Source organism: Columba livia, chromosome 1 (assembly GCF_036013475.1).
Source record: "Columba livia isolate bColLiv1 breed racing homer chromosome 1, bColLiv1.pat.W.v2, whole genome shotgun sequence".
Lineage (NCBI taxonomy): Eukaryota > Metazoa > Chordata > Aves > Columbiformes > Columbidae > Columba > Columba livia.
Genome location: NC_088602.1, coordinates 163,754,172 through 163,775,153, shown reverse-complemented (window position 1 = coordinate 163,775,153; position 20,982 = coordinate 163,754,172). Strand labels below are relative to the sequence as shown.

Here is a 20,982-nt window from a genome sequence, read left to right as displayed (position 1 = left end):
TGCCAGGGTGTCAGATGTCCAGCTCCAGTGCTGGTCTCCAGAGCAGCTTCACAAGGTAGTGTTCCCCAAGGAGGTATCCTTGGCTAGTTCCTCTGCCATGCCATTAAACCAGATGGGGACATTAGTGGTTCCAGATCCTTGGCCAGCAGTGATTCTGGAAAAGCATTTTCAAAAATAGTTGGTTTTTTTTTTTTTTTATGACACTGAGCATTTGTGAGGAGTTCTGTCAATCTGTTCTGGATCAAAACTAAGTCTTAAAAAAGAGCTCATCACATTTATGATGGATCTGGCCCAAGTCAAGGCTGGAGATGCAGCCTTCCCTTGAGCAGACTGTTCCTGACTGTCAGTGCTACAAGGGCTTAGTGCACCTGTTTGTATTCCTGTAGCCACATTTAAGAAAATACTTCTGTAGCATAAGCAGAAATGTGAAGAGGAAAAAAAAGAAAGCGATGCTACAGTACAAGGGTATCAGCTGGAGTTTGTAGTGCATATGAACATATGTTCTCAGCCAATGCCACTATGTGTGATTAAAACTTTAACAGGTGATTTTCTATTACATTTCTGTAAGGCAGTGCAAGTTTGTTTGCCTGACAGTCATATTAAAAAAATAAGCTTACAAACGCAAATGTTGGCATGAAAATGTACTGCTAATTTATCTCTATTATATAGCCCTACCATGTATCACTTGTAGATCTACCCAGACAAAGCTTTTCTTCCTATAGTAGGAATCTGTCTCTAGAGTGGTCTATGACAAGCCCTCTGGGATTATTTGGTAATTACACCGAAGGCTTCAGCATTAAACATGTCCTAAAATACCAAGCAAAATTTTATATCATTTAAGATAAAGTCTTCTAGTAACTAATTTTGCAATTCATAAGCGAGTAACTTCTTTGATTATACAGCTGTAAACCTTTATTTTAATTGGTTATTTGCAGAGTGATGGATTTTACTGGAGATAGTAATTTGCAGATTTAAGCAGCCTGACTTTGTGTGGTGAATTATGAAAATTGCAAACCTAGTGTCTGATCCCTTAAAATGAACAATTTTCTCTGCACGAGACCACATGACTGCAAATCATCATGTTGTGGGGAAGCTAGCATGGGTTAATCTATTTATGGTCTGTTCTCCTTTCCCCTGTAAACATTGTCCTGTCTTTTAAGCTGATCTGTACTCCTGAGGGGGGCATGTTAACTCAGTGGGTGTTAGGCCACCTCCTTCTTTTTCCCTGATGATTAAACAGGACTTAAGATTGTTTATTAGTGAATCTAAAATTTGAACTCAGTCCTTGTTCCTACAAAACAAAGCCTAGAAGCATGCCTTCCATGATGAAATTTAAGCCAAATAAGTATTTATATGACTAGGAAGCCCTTTATTATCTTCAAAACTGTCACATGCTAAGAAAAAGGTTATCCTTTGTCAGCAAGGGCTTTTGTTTGGTAGGCCTGGACACCTCTGCCCTTTGGGTACTTAATTTAGAGAGTAACATGAAGATAATTAAGACTGCAGAAAGAGGGTGGTGTTCATAGAATCATAGAATAGGTTGGGTTGGAAAGGACCTTCCATTGTCATCTAGTCCAACCCCCATGCAATGAACAGGGACATCTTCAACTAGACCTGGTTGCTCAGAGCCCCATCCAGCCTGGCCTGGAATGTTTTCAGGGATGGGGCACCTACCACCTCTCTGGACAACCTGTTCCCGTGCTTCACCACCTTCATTGTAAAACGTTTCTTCCTCATGTCTATCCTGAATCTCCCCTTCTTTAGTTTAAACCATTACAGAATGTTAGGGATTGGAAGGGACCTTGAAAGATCACCTACTCCTTGTCCTGTCACAACAGGCCCTGCTAAAATCTGTCACCATCTTTCTTATAGGCCCTTTTTAAGTACTGAAAGGCTGCAATAAGGTTTCCCCAATGCCTTCTCCAGGCTGAACAACCTGAACTCTCTCAGCCTGTCCTCATAGGAGAAGGGTTCCAACCCTCTGATCATTTTGGTGTCCTTCTCTGGCCACTCTCCAACAGGTCCATGTCTTTCTTGTAGGACTTGCAGGACTCCAGGTGGGGTTTCACCAGAGCAGAGAGAGGAGCAAAATCACCTCCCTCAACCTGCTGGCCACTCTCTAATGTGATTTTTTTTTTTTTTTTTTTTTCATAGTACTTACATTTTTGAGGTCAGGAATAACTTCCATGTGTTTTTAAGATATTTATAAATGAAGTCATGGTAGTGATGGTATTGTCTTAACAGTGGTGATTTTAGAGACATATCTTCTAAATTATTAGCTTTAGTTTCTAGTTTGAGATTCTCAGTGAAACCAGCTGTAAATATACATAACATAAGTGGTTTAGGGGTATTTTAGGAGGTCAGCTCTTTACTTGGGAAGGAAAATGTTGAAACAAATTAATAAGATTCAAGTGGTATGCCTCAGTCTTTTGCTGCAGATGGTAAATTGTACTTTGTGTCCTTTTTTTAACCTCCTATTTCTCCTTCACACTAGGTTTATTAAGAGCAGTTTGTGCTTAGAGTTTTAGTAGCTAACATGAACTTAAACATAACTTTATTTTCTAGTAAATGAGTAGTTCCATTTGAGTCACTGAACAGCCATACAAATGTCTGTTTTGATCTTCAGTTAGTATAAAAATACTAGAAAATACCCTACACAAAAGTTATTCTTGCATATTCTTCAAAGCAAGGATTATGAGTTACTTTGTTTTCATACCTCCTACAGAGCAATAATATATCTAAACACTAAAATGCTTTGAAAAAGTTGGAAACTAGTGCTGGGAGACACCTGCAAAAAGACAGAGTAAATAAAAGATGCTTATTGTTTAATAAGTAAGTAATGAAAAAGTGATTTAATCTATTTAAGTAGATAGTGCTAGTTTAATTTCTAGTGAATGTTACAAAAAAAAAAAAAAAGGCAAAAACCCTGACAAGTGTTTTTTTTATGTTATTTTTTCATGTTCTTTTTCAATACTTCTCTTGTGGAGGCAAAAAATTGAACTGCTCACCTTCTGGAAAATGAAATAAATTATTCTTCACGTGATGAAAAGTAGTTATGCAAAATAAAGAGAGGGATACCTTAGATAAATTCCAGCATTTTAAATACTGAGAAATGATTAAAAGATACTGTTTATTACAACATAAATACTAGTTATAGCATGTAAGCACCCAGTCTCTTCTTTTTTATCCCATTAGTCCCAGACTATTTAGCCACTATTTTATTAAGAGTCATAAAATACTGTTGCAAAACCCTATTAGAATGCATTAATGAAACATAGACACTATATGCTGGGTCCAGTTCTGGGCTCCTCAGTACAAGATATGGACTAGAGGCAGTCTGGTGCAGAGCCATGAAGACGACTAAGAGATTGGAGCATCTGACATGTGAGGAGAGGCTGAGATTGCTGGGAGTATTCAGCCTGGGGAAAAGCAGGCTCAGAGGGATCTTATCCACGTGTGCAAACATTAAGAGGGAATGAAGAAGGAGGGGCCACTGACTTCTCCCAGTGGTGCCCGCTGACAAGGTGAGGGGCAATATACACAAATAAAAATACATTCAAAATACATTAAATTCTACACAAAACCAGGAAAACACTATTTTTTAAAAATTTATTTATATTTTTTTTTACTGCACAGGCAGTCAAACAGGGGACCAGGTGTCCCAGCAAGGTTATGGAGTCTTCATCCTACTCAAAACTGGACTAAACACGGTCCTGGGCAACCTGCTTTAGCTGACCCTGCTTGAGCAGGATGGTTAGACTTGATGATCTCCAGAGATCCTTTCCAATATCAACCATCCTGTAATTTCCAAAGCTAAATGATGCACAAAAATCAGCAAAGGTGAATACCTAAGTAATGTCCTACTGGTTTTGTGGCTATTCCCACCAGGGCCTGCACTGAGCCACCCAAGTCCTCACCGTACTCTAGGAGACCTCTGTAACTGCAGAAACTGTAACCCTTGCACTGAGAGTTCAGTTTTTGGTACGCTAAGAATAAGGCTGAAGAAAATGTAAATTTAAGTCTCATCTTTGTGCCTCTTCCTCGTCTTTGTACTTCTTCCATGAATACACACACACACATGCATCTGTTTGTGTCCTCCCTGTTCCAGCTCCCCAGGTCATTATTCCCACATGCAGCACATCGAGGGAGGTGTCAGCAGCCACTTCTCCCCTAGTGAGCTAAGCAGGAGACAGCTGGCAGCTCCCTGGAGAGCTCCAGTGCCTGAGAAAAAAGAGACCACATTTTTCATGACCATGGTATGCTGTGTGTTACATAACTCAGCTGCTGAATCCCAAGAAATTAAACAACATGGCAGCCGCCTGAACACAACATTTTTTCAGGGAAATTACAGCTCAAGTACAGTGGAAACTCTGATACTCCCCTATGGCAAATACTCTTGAAAAATTGAGAGAGTAAAAACAGTCCTTGAAAGCATTTAACAGCTGCAGACAGGCTCAGAGTATAATAACTCTTTGATCTGCTGTATGATGGGAAGAGCACTACTGGGAGCTTAATGCCATCATTTTATGCAAATGTCACGGAAGGAGACTCCATGTAGTTAAATTGTTCCGTCTCAAATGCAACATTTATGAAAGCAATTACTTTTTCATTATCATCCAGGTGGATAACATAGATCATTATATAATAGAAATTAAATCTATATGTTATGTTTGAGTTTGGAGAACTAGAAGATGCTTTGATGAGAGAGAATTGCCTGTGATATTTATGACCCTGTTTGCAAAAAGCTACCACTAAGAAATGCAGGCTGTAACTAATAATGCAAACCCTATCATATCATAAGCAAAGCCCATATAAACAGCAAGTAAAAATGTACAAAGACAAAACACAATCATTTAAACAAAAAGAAAAATCTAGGATACAATTTCAATTTTCTTCATACAAACATATAGAAGCTGAAATCAGCAGAGATTTTTTTTTCAAAATGGGCTCTGCAAATTAAATATTTTTTAAAACATTGTCAGTACTTTTTCAGACAATGCCTTTAAATTAAATAGGATTTCTCCAAACTTGCCCTGAAAAATAAGTGGAAGTACTGACTTCTGACCCTGCTCTAAAGTCAGGATTTTTTTCAGGGGCTTCAGGGATGTTTTTATCTTATTTATTATTTATCTTATTTTTGTTTGATTTTAACTTTCTGATCTTTCATTAGTTAATTTTAAAATCTCATGAAAACAAACATGATAATCTGAGAAAACTCTGCATCTTTAACTTGCAGCAAATATTTCCGAAGTACAAACTGAATGTTTTTTTATTGCAAAAGAAAATAAGTATAGGAACAATATACAGAACCTTTCACAGAAAGAATATATTAAAAAATCACACAACTAAGTGATATATCTCTGTAGGAACTACTTATTCAAAATAATTCCATGTCAGAAGAAAAAATGGAAGGTAACTAGAGAGGAAGACAGATATGCTATGGAATGTATCATGAGAAATTCTAGGAGAAAAAGTTTAGAGGAAATTCATTCTAAATTGTTTGCTAGTAAATATAAATAAATAAAGTAAATTCTGCATAAGACTTCTTGGTTAAAAACAACTGAGATCATAATGGTTTGGGGTCATTGCTATTCAGCCAAAAAACAAAGTCAATTAAATTTAAGGGTCAATCCTTATCCTGGACTCAAGAAGGTTACAAGATGTCTTGTCTTTTTTTTTTTTTTTTTCCCCCACTTGCTCTCTTTTTTACAAGTTTCTGGCTTTGACTCAAATTTTAAATGTAGGTACAATTGAAATGTAAGACTTCTGCTTTACATGTATTTTACAATTATAGCTCCAATATGGATTGATCCTGTTGCTTTAATGGTAGACAACATAACAAACACAGGCAGTTCGAAGAGTAAGATCCACTTAGTACAGTAATAGCAGAACTTCAGATCATATTGCAATTAACTGGTATCACCACTTCAGAAATAAAGCATCGTTAGATTTGTTATACCGCTGTGAGAAGCCTATAGGTTTTATTTATTTATTGGTTGTAGTAGCAGTAGTAGTAAATTCTCCCTTCTGCAGTTGTCTTACATTAGCAAATACAGAAATTAGGAACTGAAGTAGGAAACAAGAATTTGTAAACTGAACTCTGCTCTAGCCAGTCTATTAATGACCTACAAAGCCTTATTCCTTTATAATTTGTGATGTATACATCAGTGTTCACCCCACTGCAAGAAGTAACCAGGTCAGCACAAGAGTCATTCTACAGGACCCCCAACTCCTTTGAATTACCTCATGGTAACCCAATTAGGTTGGGTGCTGTATGAACATGGGTGTGCTGCAGTGACCTCTTTTGTCTCATGTGCCAGAGCACATCACAGCACAGCAAAACCCTTCCTTGGCTCTCCTTCAGAAACCTTTCCCAAAAAGGAAACAATAATAAATCTCTCATCTTTAAATTTTTATAAAGCTTATATGAATCTGGTATAATTTTGATATCCTGCCCCTTTTGTTGCAATTAGACAGCAAGTTCAAGAACTATTGAGAAAGTATTAGTAAGACATAAACATCCCCTCTCCATAATTTTTATCTCAATGTTCTGAGGGCTTTTAATTTATTTTTTATTAATTTGATTTCACAAATATTAATTTAAGTGATATCTGCCAAATTTAATGTATTGGGAAAAAATGGTCTGTACTGAAGGAAAAAATCACTAAATCATTGTTCAATTTTTAAAAATTTGCAGCAGGAAACAATTGATTCATCAGTATCAGGAAGATTTTTAAAAGAGGGATGAAGGGCTGAAGTAGTCTTCTTATAGAATAAGTAACAGGCAGCACACTTTTTACTATTTACTACATACTATTAGAAATGTTTGTAAAAAGTATGGGTTTTTTTTGCAAAAATACTCACTTAGGAGAATTTTTTTTTTCATTTTTTTTCTCAAAATAAAAGCTTCACCTATTACAGAAAGACCTGACACGATTCTCTTTTTACATAATGCTGATGAGCACACTATGTTTGCTAAGGTAGTGCCTAATAAAAAAATCAGTTTGAGAGCCAATCCCTGGCAACACTGGCACGCTACTACAGCAGATGTTTCTTACTTTAAGAAAGCTGAAATGGCTCTTAGCTATATCCTAGAACTGAAGAGCACAAGGGGAGGAACTTGGCAAGATCAAAGTATTGTGATTCATAAAAACTGGGCTTCATAGAAAGACTCCTGAGAAAATGGAATTGTCTCCTTGGCTCAGGGAATTCTATTGCCATGGACTTTGTTCTCTTGCTCTCCTATGAAAAAAACATTTTAGTGGAATTTATAGTAGTTTTTCTTGTATCTTAATTTAAATATTTGATCTTAATAATATTTCATAATCCAAAAATCTCTACTTCATGTTCTGCTGTCAGAACCATACGACTTGGTACCATTTTTGAACCTGAACTCTGCTCCAACAATGGGCTGAAACATTTACTGAGCCATAGATTGAGATTCAGTTTTTTTTCCATAGGCAATCTTGCTATCCATGGAGGCAGTTCTATCACTATTAGGGCTTCAGCTAGCAGACCTGCCTAGTGCCTCACTTTTTCAGGAGAACATACTCTTCAGCTTTGAGCAGCTCTAAGGTCTGATCTGGTGCTCTGTCAAGCCCTGCACAGTTTTGCCTGTCCCCTCTGAATCCCCATCTTTGATGAACTCCTGGCATCCCTGTCAAGGTAGATGATGTCACTTACTCCATTTCTATACTACTTAGCACAATGGAGCTCTGTTCTTGGATGTCCCCAGGATGCCACCCTAATACAAACAGCAGTATTCTTTCCTGATCTCTGACTACCTGAATATCTCTTGGAAATACAGCAGAGCTGGATACTTATGGCATTACAGACAGAAGAGTCAAAACTTTGTTTGGATTTTACTTCTTCATATCATTCTCAAGATTAAATTACTACTTCAAATGTCATGGGCCATGTCTACAAGTCATGCATCTGATTTTCACAGGTGTTTTTTGCAGGAAGGAATTATAGAGAAGATTCATTATAGCTTGAACTTTGTTTTTCTTTCAGTAAAGAGAGAAGCAGCCATATGAGCAACTGTTGGCAAAGATTAGCTTACCTTTTTCACATAAAAACACCTTTCACCTAAAACCTGAACAAAGTATGTCAAATTACTGTATAGTAAATGATTGCTTTCTGCTCATCACTCAAAGAGATGCTTCCTCTATTCGTCATTTGTTTTCCTCATAAAATGAATAACTAACTGCCCAACATGAAGTACAGAGGCTGTTGCAAGTTCTGAGATGTTGCAAGTTCTGAGCTTTATGTGAATTTAACGTATCCTCAAAACTCAGTAGGATTTCCTCCATTTTTCTTCTTTATTTTCCTACACTGAAATGAAAACAGATATAAGATTGAATAGCTAATGAAAAGAGATATAAGATTGAATAGCCAATGAAAACAGACTTACTTTTTGATTTGCAGAAGCTGTATGTCAGTCCCTTGAAATCACTAGATTTTTATATGAGTTTCTGTCCCTAACAGAGCAAGCTAAAAGTGTGAGCCCAAAACACCAGTTTAAATCACATTTTTAAAGATAATTCTTTCTATTTCGGGAAAATACCACAGGAAAAACAGAAGTGTTCAAAATTTTGCTGTGTTTTATGAGTGCACTGTAGATGATTATTCATAAATTGAACGGAAGTCCCTGACACATGTTCTTTCAAAAAAGGAAATGTGGAATCAAAGGAAGGTGACTACTGTGGACACAAGGTATGGCTGGGTGTGACTGTGCCGATATGCTGTATCTACAAAGAAGAGGGAAAGAAGCAAGGAACTGCCACTGGGCTGAGTAATCCTGGTTTTCTCTATCCACAGCAGAATGCAGAGCTCTGTTTATCCCCATGAACCAAAAACTTTATGCAGTGTTCCAACATCTGCTTAACAGGATTGATAACACCCACTGTTGTGGGAAGACATGGCCACCTCTAATTGCAAAAGAACCTGACAGATAGAATTGCGCTGGCAGATAAAAAGCTCTGGAGGTTTCAGGCAGAAACTAAATGGACTAAATTGTAGGCATGACACTTGCTCATGGTCTCTTCAGCCTTGCCATAATCATCAAATTTCTAACGTGGCTTCTGGTGGTGTTCTCTGAACAGTGGGACAAACAAGGGCTATAAGTGCTTCAAAAGATAAGTCCCAGAGTGGTAGCAAATCTTCCAGTCCCTATGAAGTCATGAACGACATTTGCTCATGGATGAGGCTGTGAAGACATGCACTGTATGCTATGTGGAGTCCAGAATTATCAAGAGCTTCCTGGGGTGGACAGACCTGAGGGGAAGAAGCTGTGAGCACAGTAGAGCTTTTCTAGTCCAACAAACATGGTACTTTACCATGATGACTAAAAGTCCACAGGCCTGGTGTTAACATGGCAGTGTGGGAGCTCCACACTTGTCTGGGCTAGACTATGGCCTAAGCTGATTTTAGCTTGTTTTGGGTACAATAGGTATTACCTAGCAGTCAGGTTTGGTTAAATTAGCTTTAATTTTCTGTGAAGAAAAGTAATTATTCTTTGCAGATTGAACTATCTATGACCATAACATAAAATACGTCTTGTAAACACAGAATGGTACCAGAGATGCTGAACTAAGCAAAAAGCACAACGGTCAGCCAGTGGTCACTACAGGAATACAATCCTGTTAAACCAGTTTAGATGTACAAAGAGAACATAAAACTGAGCAACTGAAATCATATGAAAATAACTGAGAACAAAGTAAGAGAATGCTCATGTACACATTAAGAAAATGGATAAACACAAGGGACCTCAAGACAAGGAGGAAAGAACCCTTTCCCTTTTCCCCAGAAGTATCAGACTCCTGCTAGTATAGAAATGGTGACACAGTCAACTTGCTGGCACCCTTTCCTGTCCCCTCTGCTTGAGAAAGACTGGCCAACAACCTTAAGAACTTGGAGAAACACTAGACAGTGAGCATACCACCAGAGATAGTAAGTAGAGACTAAGAATTACTTTCTGTGTAATTAGCTGTATTTATGAGACTTTCCCATATTGAGTTGGACGGTACTATTATTAAATCGTAGTACTGTGTACGTATTTTTATAACTCTTTGCTTTATTTTGATTACACTATCAAATTAGACTTCAAAAAAAAATCATAGCTTCACATATATAGAATGAGTTTCCTTCTGGTAATGAGAAGAATTTGGAGTGTTACACTGTGCACATAGTTTCCAAGTTAATCTATTAATAATAGTTATCTCCTTTCTATTTACTCAGAATTCAGAAAATGTCCACACCAGCAGAGCCCCACTACCAGGAAAGGTGAACACCATGTAGCTGCATAGCAGCTTGAGCTGACACAAGAGGGAACGAGCAGCCAAGGGCAGAGAGAGGTAAACTTGTTTTTTTTTCCAATGCAGTATCATATTATACCCTCCCTGAACTTTTCCTTTACATAGTTGAATGTGGATGCACTGTGTCTCATAATCAGATAGTTTCTCAAATAACAATAATATTATCATCACATTTACTGAAAAAAAAAGATGCACTGCAAGTTCTACCTCCCAGTTCCTCTATCGTAAAATTTACTAGTGGCTCCAAAGCCACTAATGCTTAGCTTCAAACCCACTTCTCCATGACCTGCTGTAAAGACCTCTGGCATACCAGCATTTCCACTTCACATGCTGTAACTCATCTCTCTTGGTGATCAAATTGCCAGTTCAGCATCAGTGGCATTTGGTGGGATCACAGATATTGTACATGCTTAATGAGAAATCTGAATTTAGGTTCTTTCTACATCTGCTGTGCTGGCACACTTCAGGGCTTTGATGAAACAAAATAATGAATATCTATAACCACTAATTACATGCACACATTAAAAGGAATAGTCTTTTGAAGCAGTTCCTTACATTTGTTGACTGTTTTGGAATCTCTCTTCAGGTTCTATCATGACTTCATCTAAAACACTTTTTAGAGCTTAAATTAGCATTGTTAAGCAAGCAGTAAGGTTAGTGTAAGTTCTATGTCAGGACAAACTCCATAGTCTCTCAGTACCTTTCTTGAGCATGCTCTTGACTCACAAGACAGCTTTCTCATATATTTATCCCTTGACGGTAGAATATAAATTCAAGATTCTTGAGGGATTTTTTTATAATAGACAAAATAAAGATGGCAGTTACAGATATTTTTCAAAGACTCACGTGAATAGAAGAGTTATATCATATTCAACCTCTTCACATAAATATAAATATTCATAGTTTCTTTCTTTCCATTCAAACACAGCTGGCTGTCCATGTGCTTTTAACTGATGCAGCTCTCTGATATTATCCAGCAAAAAGTTTTTCCTCTAGTAAACCACGGTAGCTTTGTAGGTATAATCTAATTTCCCTCTAGTGATCGCAGTCATGTTCAATTCTTTCTCCCCAAAGCTTATCACCTTTAACTTTTCCTACACGTCATTCTGGCAGTATCTTTCTGCTAAACAAGGGACAGTGTCACCTGTCTGAAGATTCCAGTGCCTCTGCACTTGACTCACCTAATGACAATAGCTTGAGTCAGGAGTAAAACTCCTCTACTCTGTAGCCTTCTACAATTCAGCATAAAATGCCTCCATCCATTGAAACTTATTACTTGTTTCAATATCTGATATGAAGAATACCCTGCACACAAGTGTGTGATTAGTGTTAAGCCATGTATTATAGCTCTTTGCTGGCTCTTGGTGGAGTACATTAGTGATGGCAATCACCTGCTTTCTGTTGGATTCAAACGGCCAGGACTACTGAACTACTATTGAGAAACTCTGTAACTTAAAAAAAAAAAAAAAAAAAAAAAAAAAAAAAGTAATAATCAAGGAGGTAAAGTAGAAAGAAAAATAGATCAGGGGAGACAGATACACATTGAAGGAAAATAGCTTCTTTTTTTTTTCTTGATGCCAATTTATCTCATCCTGATAGAGAGAGATCGGATAAAAAGCATTTGCTTCCCTCCACTGGCTATAGGAGGGGACTGGGAAATAGCACAGATGTCTACAATGTAGGAGTTTACCATGACGTGAAATGAATCGACCCTGGATATTTCATGAGAGGCTTTTCATTTAAGCATTTGCATTTAAAACAGCACTGTCTTTTTCCCTTTTTTACACTACTGATAACAGTTTAGAGAAGAAAGGATAACACAAAATGGTAAATAAAATAAGACCTTATTTTATTTTTAGGAAAACAGATTTTAAGATCAAATCAGAAAGATACACTGAAGTGTAGGTCTCTAATCAAAGGTGACCAATACATAAATAGCAAAACTACATCAGAATGAAATAAAACTTTAGTTCAGTGTTTTTCTTCTATACTGAGTATAGCCTTTGATGTCTACACTTCGTAATTTGTAAATTGAATACATTAAATGACATCTGTAAAAAGAGAATATGGAATCGAGTGTTTTTCTTTTCACTAGAAAAGACACTTTAGGAGGAACAAAAAGGAAGCTTCTCTAAGTATATTTGCAGAAAGCATTCTCTCTCTGACACCATGTTTATAAAAGTGGAGAAAACTATCCTACTCTAAAGAGAGCAAAAAAATTAAAAGCAATTTTGAGAATTGTAGAAGCTGTCCACAGTGAAAATGTTTTAATATAATGGAGAAAATGGAATTTGCTATGTTGCATTGTCCAAATATTGAACCAACACCAGAAGATGCTCTACTTTTAATTAAAATCTCATTCCCAATAGAAAAAAAAAATATTTAGGAGTATTATAACTTGAAGAAATGCGTCAAAGACAGGAATGAAATATTGATAGGGAAAGTGTGCCCTGATATCCAGTGAAGGTGCAGCCAGGATGTGTGAGTATATTTTAAGGCATCCTATCAATGGGCTCAATCAATTCTTAGCGCTTTGGAGACTTAATCAAATATAAAATGACATTTGACAGTATGTGGTGCAAACACATTGGTTTAGGAGCTAATAAAAAGTTGAGGGTTCATCATTGGAGATGTCAGAGGAGGACACCAACCAGGATGCATGGCTCAAACACAGATGATCATAAGGCAAAGAATGGCACAATTGAGAAACACAAGTTGACAGTATGTGTAGATAGGTGTGAAATGCTCATTTATTTGGAACCTGGAATCTCAAACTACAGCCTGCCCCCTTGGGTTGAGAAGTAAAGGTGCAACAAATCTGAGGGAAAGGAAAAGTTTATTATTTCTGTCCTTTCCCTTTTCTCTTTTCCTGGTCCTTTTCTATTAAATTTGTTGAACATATTTGTCCTAGTTTAAAGTATCTATGGTATATAAACATTACATTCTTTTGATTCTTGGCTCCAGAGCAGAATTACTATAATCATTTGTTATGACTTAAGGCTTCTCTCAGGCACATATAGCTGTGGTTGCAAATGCAGTCTGCAACTTATTGTGGCCTTTCAATAATTAAAGGGGGCTTACAAGAAAGATGGGGACAGACTTTTTAGTAGTGCCTGTAGAGATAGGACAAGACATAATGGATTTAATCTAAAAGAGGGTAGATTTAGACTTGATGTAAGGAAGAAATTTTTTATGCTGAGGACAGTGAAACACTGGAACAGGTTGCCCAGAGAGGTGGTAGATACCCACAGCTCACTTATTTTGTAAAACCTAGCAGTCAAAATAGTTTGTCAGTCTGTTTTCTCTACTCTTTAGTCAGGTCTATTGGGTAATTAGGTATCCCTCTAAGTATATCCTCTTGCCTTTCTATTATGTGTGCTCTCTAGACTAAGGAAGCCTTCAGCATGTTAGGCACAGTCAGATATGCCTCAGTTACTCCCTTCTGAAGCTGACAACACAGAACACAGACAGAAGAGAAAAGATTCACAGAAAAAAAAATTAGTAGAGTACTCTGCCAGGTAAAGTGCTGACATGACGTAGAACCAAATGCACTGGTACAGGCTGGATAAGGCACTCAGCTCCTATCATTTACACTCAGAGAGATACGCTGAAATGCAAAGTACTGAACTGCAGACTACAAGTGATATTACTGTGAACACCAGTGGACTTTTCTAGGGGTCTGTAAGACAGACAGTAGCTGTGTTTTCATTAGTTAAGTACAGTTAAGTACAAAGCAGACTAGAGGTTTAGGAGGTGGAAGAGGAATGGCCCAAGACTGGAAGAGGAAGGAAGTCCATAACCTGGTGTTGCCAGTGAAACTTCTGTACTGGGGAAATACCCCGTTGCTTTCATTTCCCTTACCTTCCACACCTTCTAAGTGAACTACGGCTTGTGAATTTCTGTGGCTTCTGCACACATCCAGTTGTTTTCAAATAACATCTTTATTTTTAACCAAAAGCAGAAATCAGCAACTTTAATTAAAGCAAGCTTGCAGCTTATGCCTTGGATTCATTTACTTCAAAAGAATCCATTACATATGTATATATGTATGCATGTATATAGTACATATACAGTCAATGTATTATGGGCATCACATATATATATATATTTGTATGTAGGAATACTATATATACACACACATATACATAATATATATACATATATAAATGTTATATATTTTAATATACATAACACCTACAGTGCATTGACTTTCCCCTTTTGCACTTTGCCAGGAATCTTGCAAATAATCTACTTTTTCTGCCATGGGGTTGCCCTGATTTACTGAAAAGTACTAGAATTTCTAGCTGAAGGACTAGCTAGTCTGCAAACTTTCAAGCTAAATAAAAAAAACAGCAGCACTTTTTAGCACTGACTTGTTTTAATGCCAGAAATAAGTGGTTATAACTTTCAGATTTTTTTGTTTAATTCCAAATCAACATGGAACGGGCAGTAAACTCCTTTCAAAAACTATCATTAGTACAGAAAAGTTCATTACTTCTAATGTTTTCTAAACTTCACACTATTAAAGTCCTTTGAAACCACTGCAAGATGTGAAGTTTGACAAGAGGTTGCCTAGGTACAGCTCAGACAATCTAGATTGACTGAAAAATGTGTTGCCAGTAAAACATTTACACTTACATACTCTGTCAACAAGAGTCTTTATTCAACAAGAATTACAGATATTTCAAAGAAATGCAAACAAATTCAAAGAGAATATCAAACCCATAAATTTAAGATAAAATAAAAGAAATAATATTTCAAGTATCAGAATTAATAAGTCCTCCGTCTTCAGAATATTTTGTCTATTAACTACTTAAAAATATTTGTTGCAATTCTTGTTAACTAAATTTAAGCATACTTCAAAGTATCTACTCAGTAATTTTGTTGTTTCAGATTAGAAGTCTACAATTTATTCATATGATCTCTAACACAGCATGAGAACAGCTCATGTGGACAGAAAATGTTATTATGGGAAATGAAAATAGTTCTGCCTAAAACCTAAGCCAGAGCAAGTAGTCACTGACAGATGATCCCTGAGGGCATACAGTGAAGGAAAAACATTATGTAGTAAGATGTACTTTCTGGAGTGTCATATACATGCATATCTTACTGCTATGGCTGACTTTTCTGACCTAAAATAAACCTCTGTTAATGAACACCATCCATTGTTTCCCGATGTGAATGCACCAGTAGTCTCTTCCTGCTTCTGTGTAAGTGAAGAGGTAAGCGAAGCAGCATCATATCCAAACCAGTTTGCAATGAACATTCATAAAAACATTTCTCTTTGCTCTCCTTTGCAAAATTATATAATTACAGTCTTTTTCCTATAATGTTTTGTCTACTAATTAATGATAGACAACTTCAGGTGACTGAAAGCGGTTTTTGAGCGGAACATGACTTTTCTAATGTGTAAGCTCTAATGACGTGTCTGAGACACCCAAGGAGTTTAAATGTTTCTGGATGGACATGCATAATTTAAGCCAAAAGAGAAAAAAATATAATCTAAAGACCTAACAATATAAAAGTTCTCCTTTTCCCTCCAACTAATCATGTGAAATACAGCTTATTTGAATTTTGCTATGACCAAAAAGCAACATATGACCAAGAGACCAATGTGTGCTCATACTGTACAGTCACTGCATTCTTATGACACTTTCTTTACATTATGGATCATCTACCCAAAAAGAAACAATTGCCACGCAAATATTTTTCCTAATGAATAATACAATATACACAGTTAATTTTTCATACCAGGAATTCAATTTTAACACAGACAATATGGAAATGCATATTTACCCACAAAAGCACATTGTTGAGAAGGCCTCTCAGTACTTGTACCAGCCACTGTTTGAGTGGCAGGGTTGGACCACTGCAAAATACCTGCCTGCAAAACAAACCCCAAAATTTAGTACATGGGAAGCTGAAACTGGTTTAGTTAAATTTGAGAAATTTCTGCTGCATTTACTCCGACAATTGCAGCTTTTTAACAAAATATCAGCCTGCAACCCTGTTCCAGACATCCTGTCTCCAAAGCTAAACTGCTTTGAAGATCATTTCCAACAGTATATCTTTGCTTGCTCGGCTAGCATAACACCAACAACACTAAGCACTTATAGAACACAGAACTCTAAATAATTCTCTAATTGTTTAGTTAGCCTCTGAAATACCTTACTCTGCCATTTGGACTTGAAAAACAGCTTTGGTTATGAGTATTGCTGAGAGATGGCAAGGCCATTTGTTCTAATGATACCATGTCCTGGGGCTTACATGCCTTACATGTTTCTTTCCAGGAAGAAGTGCAGAATAAATGTTCCTTATCCTCATCAACTGAACACAAAACATCTCAATGACTCTTTTTCATTATTTGTCCAACTAGCATGGATGTATAACAACTCCTTTAATGTTTCATGGTGTCTGGCAATCATTGACTCCTACCATATGGATCACCTTCACCATTTTTCTGAAACATAATATTTACACAGGGGTTTTTTAAGTCCTATCTGTCCATTTATATATTTTTTTTTTAATTCCCAGTTCTTCTTGAATAACATATCACCAGTTGGTAGCATGTTAATCTGTGCTATTCCATTGCAACCATACTAAGTATGGACCAGTGTCAGACTGCATTATTTTTCAGTACGCTTTTTTATTAGGCTGATTATTTTTTTTCCCACCAGCTTATGTCACTGGGTTGTAAGGACTAACAGTTACACATCTAAATCCATATCATACTGTAAACGGCCTAAATAATACAAAAATATATCAAAAAATAAACCCCTGTGAATATACCATGGCTGAAAACAAACAAACAAACAAAACCACTAAACAAACAAAAAACCCCACCCAGAACTAATACACATTATCTGCTGTTTATCCAATAGAAGGAAAATAACCTATTGTAAATGGTTTGTCTGGTGAATGCAAACCTGTTTTTAAGTATTTGCTTTATTTACTTACAGTTTGGTGTCTATATAAAGCACAAATTTTCTCAACATTGCAGTTTCTAGGGATTAATATAGTACAGGGGGGCACCCCTGGAGTGCTGGGTCCAGTTCTGGGTTCTCTAGTACAAGAGACGTGGACTTGTTGGAGTCAGTTCCTTGCAGGGCCATGAACTTGATTAAGTGGGTGGACCAAGTTGCCCAAGGAGGTTGTGGAATCACCATTCTTGGGGATGTTCAAAACCCAACTGGACACAGACCTGTGCAACTTGCTTTAGATGACCTTTCTTTGAACAGTGTGGGTGTACTAGATGGTCTCCAGAGGTGCTTTCCAATCTAAACCATCTTGTTATTCTGTGATTATTTGGTGCTAGGGGCTGGAAGCTTGCCATCCTGTTCAACTGTTCTGATAGTTTCAATCATTCTCCACAGTAAATTGTACAGTAGATTGCACAGTTAATGTCCTATTTTGTCTGATACTGGTTATATTCTTTGCTTGGTTTAGGTTAATACATGCTATTGTAAAAATTAAATTTGTACTTTGTTTAACTGCTTTTTTTGCAAATTTTCTAACAAGTGTGTCCACAACCTATATTAATGTTCTAGCCCATATTAAACAACAGCAGCAAGTGATTTATAATCAGTTTCAACCAGACTTAGTTAAAGACAAAAAAAAACTTTCTTATATGCATTAAGTTATCTGTTCAAAATTATGATGTACATCTTGATGCCTCTGGATGTACTGAAAGAGAGTAGGAGTAATATGACCTAATCTAACAAGCAAAAAGTTAGGAAGATTAATCAGGCCTGTCCTTTTCCATTTTCTCAAAGGCCAGGTTGTCCAACATAGACAGAGTCATCTTCAGTGCAGGTGTCAAACTATGACAATAATAAATATCTTGTGGTGAATTATACTTTCAATTTTCATTAGTGATCAAAATACCTAAATCTCTAAATTTGATCTTATTTCTTTCAAACAGAACTGTATCCCTCTCTAGAAGTACCTACAGAGAACTAAATTTTGTACTTCATTCTGACTGAGAATTTGAATTTTTGTGAGTTTTCCTTTTCTCAGAGTCTTTATCTGCATTGCACATCTGTGGGGAAACAGTGCTCAACAGTATTCACAAGATGCTGGGTTAAGCAACAAAATTAAATGAGAATTTCCAAGTATAATCCATCATTTCCATGGAAACTCTCCTTGCCAGTTAGGGCAGACACCTTGGTGGTGATTTCAGCTGTGCTGTGATCTACGTGTACATGTCCAGTGTTAACGTCTTCCAGCTCCCTTTTGTTCTATATTAAGTGTTTCACTGTTCTCTGAGAGACATTTTTAAACGACTTAATTGTTCTGGACCTCTGAGCCCTCAATGAGGATATCCTCCTGACAATAGCACAAACCTTGGTGCATGGCCAATCCTGTAACAGCATTTATTTTCCTTTGCATTTCAATACATTACTTTAAATTTGTTATTCACCAGTGTAAATATTTCACAGGCTCCTTTAGGAGGAAACCGCATCCTCCAGCTTCTTTTGTTTTAGTTTTTGAATATATCAATAGATCAAGATGCTGTCCCTCCTGAATTAATGCATTCATTGTGATTTCCATAGTTTGCAAACCTCTAATCTTTTTTTTTTTTTTCTAATTTTAGGGGTTAATTCCAAATCTTCCAGTAATCCACCCCACTCTAAACTTGTCTACAGTGTCAGATGTCAAGAATAACAAAATCAGGAGAAAGGAAGCCTCTCTGAGAGAGACTCTTTATATAAAGATGTGGTGAGTTGATATTTGTTCCACCATGGGCCTCCATGGGCAGCAGGGCACAACCTGCATCACCATGGTGTTCAACATGGGCTGCAGGGGAATCTCTGCTCTGGTGCCTGAAGCACATCCTCCCCCTTCTTCTTCACTGGCCTTGGTGTAGGGACAGTGTGCCTCACTCCTTTCTCTCAGCTGCTGTTGTGCAGCATTTTTTAACCCTTTCTTAAATATGTTATCAGAGAAGTGCTACCAACATCACTGGTTGGCTCAGCTTTGGCCAGTGGCAGGTCCATCTTGGAGCCGGCTGGAGCTGGCTCTGTCCAATATGGGGGCAGCTTCTGGGACCTTCTCACAGGTGCCACAACTGCAGCCCCCTCCACTACTAAAGCTTTCCCACATAAACCAAATACATTTGGGCACAATCCAGTACCTACACATCTAGACAGTCACTTCAGACTTCAGCTAGTGTATGCCCTGTTAACTCACAAACAGATGGTTCAACCTTGAAAATATCTGTACTTGGTCAGATCCATAAGCCTTGGTCAGTACTCCTTGTGTTTGCCAAATCTATTATATTCAAACACATTAGTCTCTTCTCACTGAGTTAACTGAAACTTCGTGAACTCAGTCAGTGTTTCAAGACACATGACAGTCAAAAATAAAGCTGCCTCTTTCCTTTCAATTGGCCAGCCTTGATCTGTTGGCCACCTCGCACAACTTCCAAAAAAAAACAGTGCAGATATTGGTTAAGTCTCAGCGTGTCATGATTTATATAAACTACTCCCTTCTTTGTTCTTAAAAAAGCTTCTATATCTATTTTTGCATTTCACAAAAACACACACATAAATACGCACACATATGTATTTATATATAACTGGATTACGCTTCAGTAGAAGAAAAGCCTTTACTCAAGAGTGTTATAGAAATGCTAAGGTTTTCTTTGTTTAATTAGTCCCTGTTTAGCCTCAAGGTCTTTACAGATGAAACAACATTCTAGAGGAATAGTTAAAGTATGAAGTAAGTGTGTGAGCTAACTTGAATATCCCAGATAAATTCTATGTCAGCCAATTACACCTTCCATTACACCTTCTCTTTCAGCTCCTTCTTTTTATGCCTGAGTGAATGATGACAGAAAGTGTAAAGAAATATTTGTAAATTTAATTGTAAGCATATATTTGGATTAAAGGTTAAAAATATAACTAAAAATCGGAAAGTACACAACGGGACCGGCATAATATTGCAGAGGCAAATTTATTTCTGATATTTCCAAAATTTTAAGAGCAACCTAATAATGACATATGAGCAGAGGTGTATAAAATCTAATGATAGCCTTCAATGGAGTCAGATATGAAGATCCTACTTGCACCAGAATTCAAAATGTTTTCGTTCTCAAACCAGCTAAAACTGAAATTGGAATTGACAACAGGGACATGTTTTGTGTTTAAACAACAAAAACAATGTTAGCTTTTAGAACAGAGAACAAGGTATCGACTAAACTAACTGTGTCTTTAAAATACCAGACACAATTCTAGGAAGTTTATCAAAAGCGTCCATTTTTGGAAACAATTAAGTATAGAACATCAAAGAAAAAAAAATTTGCCAAGATTTTAATTATCTTCTGCAAATAATGAAACCTCTTTTTCATTTAGGCATTTTTAATTTGCCTGTTGCCATGCTATTACAACTAACAAATATATTCACATACTTACACTTGTCTATATAACCTGCTTGTGCATAAGCAATGTGGCTGTGGCATGTCTACATGCATATGTATTTTCAAAACATAAGTCCTGCCATCTACATTGTTTGAATTAATTTCCATATGAAGGCTACGCTTTGATTTCAGCTGTCCCATATGAAGAAATTTGTTCTTTGTTTCCTACAGTCATGCTGTCTTTGGTCTTCAATAATCCGTAAGTGCTTTAAAAAAAACAAAAATCTTAATTAAATTTTCTTCTCCTGT

General features: G+C 36.9%; 1 long non-coding RNA gene across 2 annotated transcripts in view; it reads right to left on the bottom strand.

The window, feature by feature from the left end:
- The window catches only part of LOC110363174 (uncharacterized), a 97,023-nt gene that overhangs the window by 53,638 nt on the left and 22,403 nt on the right, over positions 1–20,982 (bottom strand). Inside the window, exon 3 of one of the 2 annotated variants that reach the window (XR_002421086.2) lies at positions 14,569–20,978. The exons of the other annotated variant lie outside the window; for it this stretch is intronic. This is a non-coding gene — a long non-coding RNA (uncharacterized LOC110363174). Of the gene's footprint in view, positions 1–14,568; positions 20,979–20,982 lie in introns of those variants that run through there. 2 annotated transcript variants of the gene reach the window in all.